This window comes from Echinops telfairi, unplaced genomic scaffold, assembly GCF_000313985.2.
Source record: "Echinops telfairi isolate 266 unplaced genomic scaffold, ASM31398v2 ScPeMD7_42;HRSCAF=159, whole genome shotgun sequence".
In the NCBI taxonomy this organism is placed as follows: domain Eukaryota; kingdom Metazoa; phylum Chordata; class Mammalia; order Afrosoricida; family Tenrecidae; genus Echinops; species Echinops telfairi.
In genome coordinates, this window is record NW_022103940.1 from 2,639,998 (window position 1) to 2,650,271 (window position 10,274).

General features: G+C 38.3%; 1 pseudogene; it reads left to right on the forward strand.

Annotated features, from left to right (window-relative positions):
- The first annotated feature begins 294 nt into the window (after nucleotides 1–294).
- Nucleotides 295–1,031, forward strand: LOC101649767 (annotated as a pseudogene).
- The last annotated feature ends 9,243 nt before the right edge of the window (nucleotides 1,032–10,274 follow it).

Consider the following 10,274-nt stretch of genomic DNA (forward strand, 5'->3'; position numbering starts at 1 on the left):
AAGTCTAGTATTTCTCTTAGCAAGCACCTGGTGGTTTTTCAACTGCTGATCTTGCTGTTTACAACTCAACATAATTTCAATGGCCCCTAAATTTACTATTCCAATCTCTCAAATTGCTGGTTTTAATTCGAATCTACATAGATAGATCTTAAAAGAGCATACTAGTCAAGGCGGATATTCTCTACTAGTAAAACTATTGTTTCATGGAAAACAGATTCCCCAGTGTCATTCCAGGTGACTCAGACCCCTATCATTGGGTCACTACTGAGCATCTTCTACTGTGTGTGAGGCAAGATGTTGAGGCACAGTCTGGAGAGCTGGAATGCTCAAACAAGACAAATGGAACATACTTTAACCGATGTGAAGAAGCATTTGGAGAGATATGCCAAACCTCTGCTACTTAAGTGTGAAAAACTGCCAGACTGGGAGATAAAGCAGACGTCCTAGTGAATAAAATCAATGTATATGCCTCCACAGAGACCCGCATTTTAAAGCAGGGCCTGAAAAACTTTGAGGATGAGTTTTCCAAACTTCAGGACTAACGACAGAGGCTGAAAGACTTGAAGCCAAAGTAGTTGAACCTTTGAAATTTGTGGAACCATTGTAAAATTGAAATGGGATGACCTCAAAGCTGGATTAACAACAAGAAATCACAAAGTTAAGCTGCTAACCCAATTAGAAAAGAAATGTCAATGAAACCCAGTCAGAATGACACTATTTCACAGGCAAAAACTGAATTATAGGGAGTTACAATGGATGTTACCTCAACAATTTATCACCTAGAGAAAATGATTGACAACTATTGAAATGTTCACAGCAAGTCATTAGAGTCTACACTGCTGTCTACCAAAATATACAAAAGATTGATAAGGAAAAAGAATTAAGGGTTTTCCAGAACTCTCTGTACCCACCAGATTTGTCAGCTATGTGTTTATCTGGAACAGGTCAGGTATTCACTCACCTGTTGACTCAAAAAGGATCAACAGATAGATGTTGATGATGATGAACTAGATATTAAATTTAAAAAAATTTTAAAGACTTTTTCACATCTCTACTTTCATTTTAAAATGGCTCAGAATCCAGGATTACTACATTGTAAAGCTTTATACTAGCCAGATATCTTGATTCTATGGTAGCAGAAATTTAAAAATAATTCAAGGAAATGCATGCTGACCCAAAATGAAAGTTTTAAAACCTATTTCATACCCATGATTTTAATGTCCTGACAAGTGGTATGTGTGCTTTTAGTGTAAGTTCCTTTTTTTTTAAGATTAGGTAATACCAAATATTTCATTTTTATGGTACAGCATACCTAAAAGAGGCTGTTTTAAATGCTGACAAATACCAAAAGGTCAAGTAGTTCCACTGAGCTGCTTTCAGGTCAGCATTTCATGTTTTCATCAGTAGAACAGTCTCCCCTCACAGTCATTTTGGTTAAATTCAGCTTGTTACAAGGGGCGGTATGATCCACAGACACTAGTACACTTCAACTCTATTTCTGGCACCCTGCCTCCCACTATTGGCCTCTTTACCTCTTAATTTTCTGATCTAACAGCTAGCACACCGGGGGGATGGGGGGGATGATTCCACCTGGATGCCATCTTGAATGTACCCTTTTTAAAGAACAGGAAAAGCTTGAGATATATGCATTATGCCTATTTCCAGAGCATTGCTATTGTGATGTAGTATATTTAAAAAATATCTGATTCTATGATTGTTGAAGGCTAAATTTATAAATAAAATGATAAAACAAATGTTTTAATAACACTTTAGGGGGAAAAATAAATTGTGTCTTAGTTTTCTTTAGGACTCGCAGGAAAATGGTGCTGAGCTCCAAAACGACATGCAAATAGCAAACTGCCTGAAACCTCAAAATAAGCGAGAATCAGTAGAAACAAAAGGCAATGCTATAGGAAGTTATAGAAGTTCATAGAAGAAGCAAAAAAGAAATCTCCAAAACTCTGATTGGGTTATAAAGGATATGATGGAGGAAATAGAGAAAAAGGATGGAACAATAGAGGAGATAAATGGCACACACCAGAGGGAAATAAAAGATGTAAGGGAAAATGTAACGAAACCAAATAACAAATTTTGAGACCTAATCAACCGACTAGAAGCAGAATATAGCACCAGTGACCTTGAGGGTAACCAAGCTGTCCTCAACAAAAGCCAAAGAGTTAAATAAGAAAATCAGAGAAGTTGAAGAAAACCTGAGAACCATGTTTCATGCTATTAAGAGGAACAACTTTAGAATAAATGGACTACTGGAACAAGGCACAACAAAGAAGTCAACAGCACAAACGGTGAGGGAATTCTTAGAGAAAAACTTCCCCAGCATAATGAATGAAAATCAGGCAGCCATTCAGGAGGTGCAAACTAGCTAGCCTGAAGCCCAAGAAGAAACTTTCAAGGCATATGATAGTTAAACTATCTAATTTTTAAGGAAAGGAGAAAATCATAAGAGCAGCTAGCAAAAAAAAGATGCAGTCACCTAAAAGGTACCCAAAAAGAATATGCTCAGACCTATCAGCAGACACCATGAAGAAGAGTAGGGAATGGAGTAACATATTCTGAAAGTTGAAAGAAAATAATGCAAATGAAGAATACTACACCAAGGAAAATTATCTAACAAGTTAAATGGAGAAGTAAGAGTCATCCCAGGCAAGGAAAAACTCAAAGAATACATTAAAAGAAACCCAGCTCTACAAAAAATTCTTACGGACTTTGTATGGGCAGAATAACAAGACTCACTGAACACAAATAAGGGACCAGCACATAAAACAACACTACCCATAGGTCAACACATTGAAAAGACCCCTAAGATATCTGAATGATGAAAATAAACCAAGAATGACACCCCCCCACACACACATATATGCAAAAAAGGGAGGTAGGAAAACACTCAACAAAAAAGGTACGAGATAACATCACAGAGTCCACAGATAGATGTAATAACCCTGAATATTGATGAACTTAAATTGCCCATTATAAGACATAAACTTAGAGAAAATAACACATTGATCTGCGGCCTACAAGACACACCTCTCAAGCTTGCAGACAAAAATAGGCTGCGAATAGGTTGAAGAAAAATATACCAAGAAAATGGCAATTCAAAACAAAACAAGGGTTGCAATCCTAATCTCTGATAAAATTGATCTCAAGGCGCAAGCCATAACAAGAGATAAGAAGGGGCCCTATATAATGCTCATGGGAACAGTGGACCAATAATCAGTGAGCATAATAAATATATATGTGCCCAACAAGTTACCGGTGAAATTCATCAATCAAATGCTCAAAGATGAAAAAAGAAATCATAAGCTCAACAATAATAGTAGGTGATGTTCATACACTTCTCTCTGAGAAAGATAGATCACAGAGAAAAAAAAGTTTAACAAGGAAGCTACAGAATTATACAATTTAAACAACTTAACCTGATAGACATTTCCAGAGCTGGCCACCCAAATGCAAGAATATTCAAATTCTTTTCAAGCCCACATAGCTCATACTCAAATATAGACTTTATGCTAGGGCAAAAATCAAGCCTGTGTAAATCCAAACACATCAAAGATGTCTCAGACTCCTTTCTTGAACTACTGTGCCATAAGGCTGGAAATCAACAAAAGGGTGATTAAGAAACGAGGGCAAATAACTACAGGATGAATAACTCTACTGCAAAATGAGTGGATACTGGCCCAGATCTGAGAGGAAATTAGGAAGTTTTTAGAAACCAGTGAGAATGAGAATACAACATACCAAAACCTTTGGGACACAACACAAGCAGTTAGCAGAGGAAGGTTGATGTCAATAAATGCACAAATGAAAAAGGAAGAGAGACTTCTGATTTATATGCTGTCATAACCTCCTGCAATTATTGCAGAGTCAACAGGACAATACTACTAGTAGCAAAATGAAAGAAATAATAAAAATCAGGGCTGAGATACAGGAGAGAGAAAACAAGAAAAAAAATTTAAATATCATTGCAGCTAAAAGATGGTTCTTTGAACGAGTTAACAGAATCTGTAGACTATTGGCAAACTTATCCAAAGAAAGATAGGAGCAAATTTTAATAGCCAGGATAAGGGATGAAACAGGGGACATTACAATGAACCCCAATGAAATTAAAAGGCTAGTTACTCAGTACTACAGAGGCCTGTATGCCAATGAATTCAATAACTTGGAAGACATAGACAAATAATTGGAAAAATAATCCCTCCCAAGTTTAGCCAAGATAGACATCAAGAAACTCAACAGACCCATAGCAATGGAAGAAGTTAACAAGGTTATAAAGGGATTAACAACCAAGAAATCCCCCAGGCCAGCCGCCTCCACAGGAGAATTCTACCAAGCATTTAAGAATCTATACCAATCCTACACAAACTCTTTCAGAGCATTGAAAAGATGGCACACTCCCAAATTCTTTCCATGAAGCTAGCATAACACTGATACCTAAAGGGATCAAGGATCCTACAAGAATTGAGAACCACGGACCGATAACAAAATACTAGCCAGCAGAATATACAAAAGTATATAAAATGAATAATTCACCATGACCAACTTAGATTCATTCCAGTGCAGGGATGTTTCAGTATTCAAAAGTCTATCAGGATTATTTGCCACATGGACATGCAAAAGGCTAAAAATCACATTATAATATCAATAGATGTAGAAAAGAACATTTGACAACATCCAACACCCATTCCTGTTTAAGATAGTCTAGAATGCGGTTCTCAACTGTGGGTCATGACCCCTTTGGGGGTTGAACGACCCTTTCACGGGGTCTCCCAATTCATAACAGTAGCAAAATTACAGTTATGAAATAGCAATTAAAATAATTTAATGGTTGAGGGGTCACCACAACACGAGGAACTGTATTAAAGGGTCTCAGCATTAGGAAGGTTGAGAACCACTGCTCTAGAAGATGAGACTGGAAGGAAAATTCCTCAGTATAATACAAACTATATGTGAAAAGCTAACAGCCAATGGGGTAGTAAATGGGGAAAACATAAAAACAATTCCACTGAAAAAGGGGACCAGGCAAGGATGTCCCTTGTACTCACTTCTATTTAATATATACTGGAGGTCCTAGCTAACAACATAAGGCAAAGGAAAGACATCAACGTTATTCATCTTGGGGAAAAAGGGGTGAAATCATCATTATTCACAAATGATATGATTTTATATATGGAAAATGCCAAAAGTTCCACAAGAGGAATGATGAAAGCAATAAAGAAATATGGCAGAGTGACAGCATACATGATCAAAAAGCAGACGAGGCCACATGAGATCAAAATGGTAGTGCCTTTCACCATAGCCAAGCACAAACTGAAAAATCTAGGAATATGCCTTACCAAACCAAACAAACAAACAAAAAAAAAACGACAAGAAAAACTACAGAACACTATTACAAGAAACCAAGTATGACCTCCACAAGTGGAAGAATGACGCATGCCCATGGATTGGAAGACATAATATAGTAACAATGTCATTCCTACCCAAGGTACTATATAAATTTAACCCTATCCCAATATAATTACCAACAGCTTTCTTCAAAGAACTGGAAAAACTGACTACCAAATTCATTTGGAGAGGGAAGAATCCCAGGATTAGCAGAGAACAGCTCAAGAAGAAGGACAAAGAAGGAGGAAGGCTTGCTTCACCTGATTTTAGTACCTACTATTACAGCCACAGTGGTCAAAACAGTATGGTACTGGTATAATGACAGATATTCAGACTAATGGGAAAGAAATGAAAAACCAGACACGAATTCATCAGCATATAGACAGCTGATCATTGAAAAGGGCACCAAAAATATCAAATGGGAAGCAATTGCCCTCTTCAACAATGGTGCTGGGAAAAAATGGATGTCTACCTGCAAAAAAATGAAGCAAGACTCTTACCTAACTCCATGCACAAGAATAAACTCAAGGTGGATCACAGACCATGAGGTAATCCCCCAAACTATTAGGGCCATTAATGATGGAATTGGGACAAACCTAAGAATTTTGGCACATGGAATCCATAGGTTGGAAATAGGGATGGACACAGAGAGGAGCCACAAACTGACAAGTGAGATATATTGAAGGTAAAACACCTGTGTGCATCAGAAGAATTCACCAAGAGAATAATAAGAGAGCCCACAGACTGGGAAAACATTGTTAGCAATGCCATATCAAAGGCCTTATTACTAAAATCTATAATACTCTGCTAGTTTACAATAAGAAAAAAACAAAAATACCATTTAGGTGGTGGGCAAAGGATCTGAACAGAAATTTCCCATGGGCAGAAATCCAAATGGCCAATAAACATATGAGAAAATGTTCCTGATCATTAGCCATAAGGGAAGTGCAAATTAAAAGAACTATGAGATACCACCTAACGCCTTCAAAGATAGTCCAATTCAAAAAATCAGAAAGCAACAAGTGTTGGAGGGGGTGTGATTAGATAGAACATCTCATTCACTGCTGGTGGACCTGTAAGTATGTGCAGCTGTTATGGAAATTGATTTAGCAATCCCAAAAACCAATGGAAATCAAGCTACCATATGTCCCAGCAATCCCCCTATGGGCATATATCCAGAAGATGTAAGAAACAGACCATGTCCACACATCTGTGCTCCAGTGTTCATTGCGGCACAGTTCACAATTGCAGAGTTAAAAACAACCTAAATTTCCATCAATGGATGAAAGAAATAAAAAAACTGGCACATACACACAATAGAGTACTACCCATGAAGCACCTTGTTATATGGGAAGAGTTTGAGAAAATTATGGTAAGTGAAGTAAGACCAACACAATCAGACAAGTACAACATGAGTCCACTGATGTAAGCTTAAAAAGCACAAGGGACATGAAGCCACTAAATGCATAAATTCCCAGCTTGAGGTCCAGACACTCTGGCAGGGGTCAGACCCACCCCTGGGATGCATTTGGCAGCCAACTAAAAGGGAAGAGAAAATAAAAATAAAAGAGGATGTGGACAGTGGGGGAACAGGGCACTAACCCACTCGCAAAGAGGGTAGTGCTTATATCTCCACAGTAAGGGAGAAAGTAAGGCCTTGTAGGCCAAGCCTTGAGGGTAACATAACGGCATGAATCAGCGAACTAACAGAGAGGACTGTGGAACTGGCCCCAATCCCAACTAAGTCAACTACCCTCCCCAGAAGATTGCACTAGAGAGGACAGCACAGAAGATACAGCCTGGGGAGAGTGGTGGGTTTTCCCAGACCACAACAGGAGCCAACTAATTGGGAAAAGGAGAGGGAGAGAGAGAGAGAGAATATCACATATCCTGGCTCACCAAGTCCTGAGGATGACACCCCTGCTTGGAGCAGGCAAGGCACAGAGAGGACCTTAGGGCAGCCCCCATCAAGTGACACAACAGCCCCTAACTGACCCACAGCACTGCAGTGGACAGAACTAGGGACACAGTGATAGAATTGTGTCCAGTTTGACCCCCAACAAAGGGGTTAAACACGAAGGGAGCGCAACAGAGCAGCAAGGTGAGCAAAGCAATGAAGCCCCCAGTAGTCCACAAAATAGACCAGACTCAGAGGGCAGGGCTTGGCACCTTATGAGACTGGATCGGAAAACATACGTAAGGGCCATCAGACAGATCTGGAACTGTTTGTAGGCTTTTCTCTCTCTCTCTCTCTCTCTCTCTCTCTCTCTCTCTCTCTCTCTCTCTCTCTCTCCTTTTATTTATTTATTTTTCATGTCTTTCTATATAAGATAGGCAAAATAAACAATACAGAGGAGAAGACAATAGGACTTGTGGTTCCACGGGAAACTGGGAGAGGGGGTTTGGGGATAGGAAGGGGAGAGCCAACAAACCCAGGGACAAGAGAACAAAATATCTAAAATTGATGGCGAGGAAAGGGTAGAATGCTTGGTGGGGTTTGATAAAGGGCAATGTAGTCGAGAGGAATTACTAAGAGCCGAATGAATGCCATACATGACAGTCGGAGAGGAGGAAAGTAAAAGGAAATAGACGAATGAACTGGGAGGCAAAAACATTTATAGAGGTGTAAATATAGGCATGTATATATGTAATATATAATGAGAGGGATATAGGTCTATGTACATATGTTTATAGGTTAACTATCATGGTAGGAGATGGGCATTGGGCCTCCACTCAAGTCCTTCCTCAATGCAAGAACATTTTGATCGAATAACCTGGCCTTCTGTGATGCTCACCTTCCTGACACAATTGCTGAAGACAATATGGATGCATAAGCAAAGGTGGTGAAGAAAGCTGATGGTGCCAGGTTATCAAAATATATAGTGTCTGGGGTCTTAAAGGTTTGGAGTTAAACAAGCAGCCATCTAGCACGGACACAACAAAACCCACATGGAAGAAGCACACCAAACTGTCATCACAAGGTCAATGGGATCAAGTATCAGGCACCAGAAGACCCATAACAATCATATCAATGTGAATGAGGTGGGTCAGAGTGGGGACCCAAAACCCATCTGCAAACAATTGGACGTCCCCACACAAAAAGGTCACAAGGAAGAGATGAGTCAGCCAGGGTGCCGTATAGCACAGACGAAACATACAACATTCCCCCACACACATGCTATCATGACCTCAGTTCTACTTTACAAATCTGGCTAGACTGGAGCAGGTACGCTGGTAAAGATAAGAGCTCTCAAGACATGGAATCCAGGACAGATAACACCCTCAGGAACAGCAATAGAGAAGCGATACTATGGGGGTAGGGAGAATGTTGGGGTGGCAGGGGGACAAAGGGGAATCAATTGCAATGATTGAAGAATAGCCAACTCCCTTCCCAGGGGAATGAATGGCAGAAACTTGGGTGAAGGAGGACAGAAGTCGGTGTAAGATATGTAAATAATAATAGCTTTTAATTTATCAAGGGTTCACTACGGTGGGAGGGGAGGGAGGGGAAAAAGAGGAGCTAAAACCAAGGCTCAAGTAGAAAGAAAATGTTTTGAGATCGGATGATGGCAACATATGTACAAATGTGCTTCATACAATTCATGTATGGATTGTTATAAGAGCTGTAAGAGCCCCCAATACAATTATATATGTATATATATATATGAGAGAAAGATATAAAATTCTGCAATGAGTTTTTTCCTCTTAATGGGAAAAGGCTTCATTTTCATGTTCCTTTACTAGTGTGATTTGGCTTGTGTAATAATAAGCAATCTTGGTAAGTAATGCCCTATCTTTTAATGTCTATTCTACCCTGACAATTTAGAATTGATTCCACATTTATCTTTACTTTTTTCATCAACATTCTTTATCAAATATGGCAGCATGAAATTAATTGGAATATAAATTGTGTTTCTATTTTTAATAAATATAAAAATGACTTTTCTGTCAAAACTGACGAATTCTTTTTAGTCAACTGACCTCAGAACTGTTCATGTATGAAGTGAAATGTCTAAATAAGTGGGCATATGTCAAAGTGAATTGTTTACTGGAAATCAAAATTATTCTGAAAATGCTAAGTACAAAGACAAGTCTTTGTCTTGAAAGTTTGAATGTCTTTCCAATACTTTTTTATTATACAGATATTCACACAAGATTACACAAAATTTATTAAAATTGGTAATATTTTATATAAAATCATAAAAACTATTAATTCTCTTTTAAAATTTAAAATTGCAGAATATGAAGGGATAAATAGCAGCATATGTTACACCAACTTTCCTTCCAAATTCATGAGTTCTTCAGTTAATCTAGGCCTTAGGGATTGTCTTTCACATAGTAGAGCTTGATGCATATAATGGGCTCAGAATGAAATGAGGTAAGCTTCCTTTATTTTAATTTTTAAGATTAAAAAATGCATCACTTGATGCCTTAAGCATGGGTATCTCATGCCTTCTTGATCTGTTTGTTATGTAGAGCCTATTCTTTGCTGCTCTAGCTCTTTAAATGTCCCTTTAAACTCTCACTTTTAACTTTAATTTATTACAAACTCTCTTGTTTGCAATATATTGTGTGAATCACACAACATAAACATGTGCTTCCACCTAACATTTTACATTATCTAAACATATATTTATGCATTAGTTCTTGAGATTTCTTTTTTTTTAAATAATCATTTTATTAGGGGCTCCTACAACTCATCACAATCTGTACATACGTCATCTGTGTCCAGCACTTTAGTATATATGTTGACTTCATCATTCTTACGACACCCACTTTCCACTTGAGCCCCTGGTTTCAGCTCATTTTTCCCTCTCCCTCCCCGCTCCCCCCAAACCCCCAATAATTTATAATTTATTATTATTTTATCATATCTT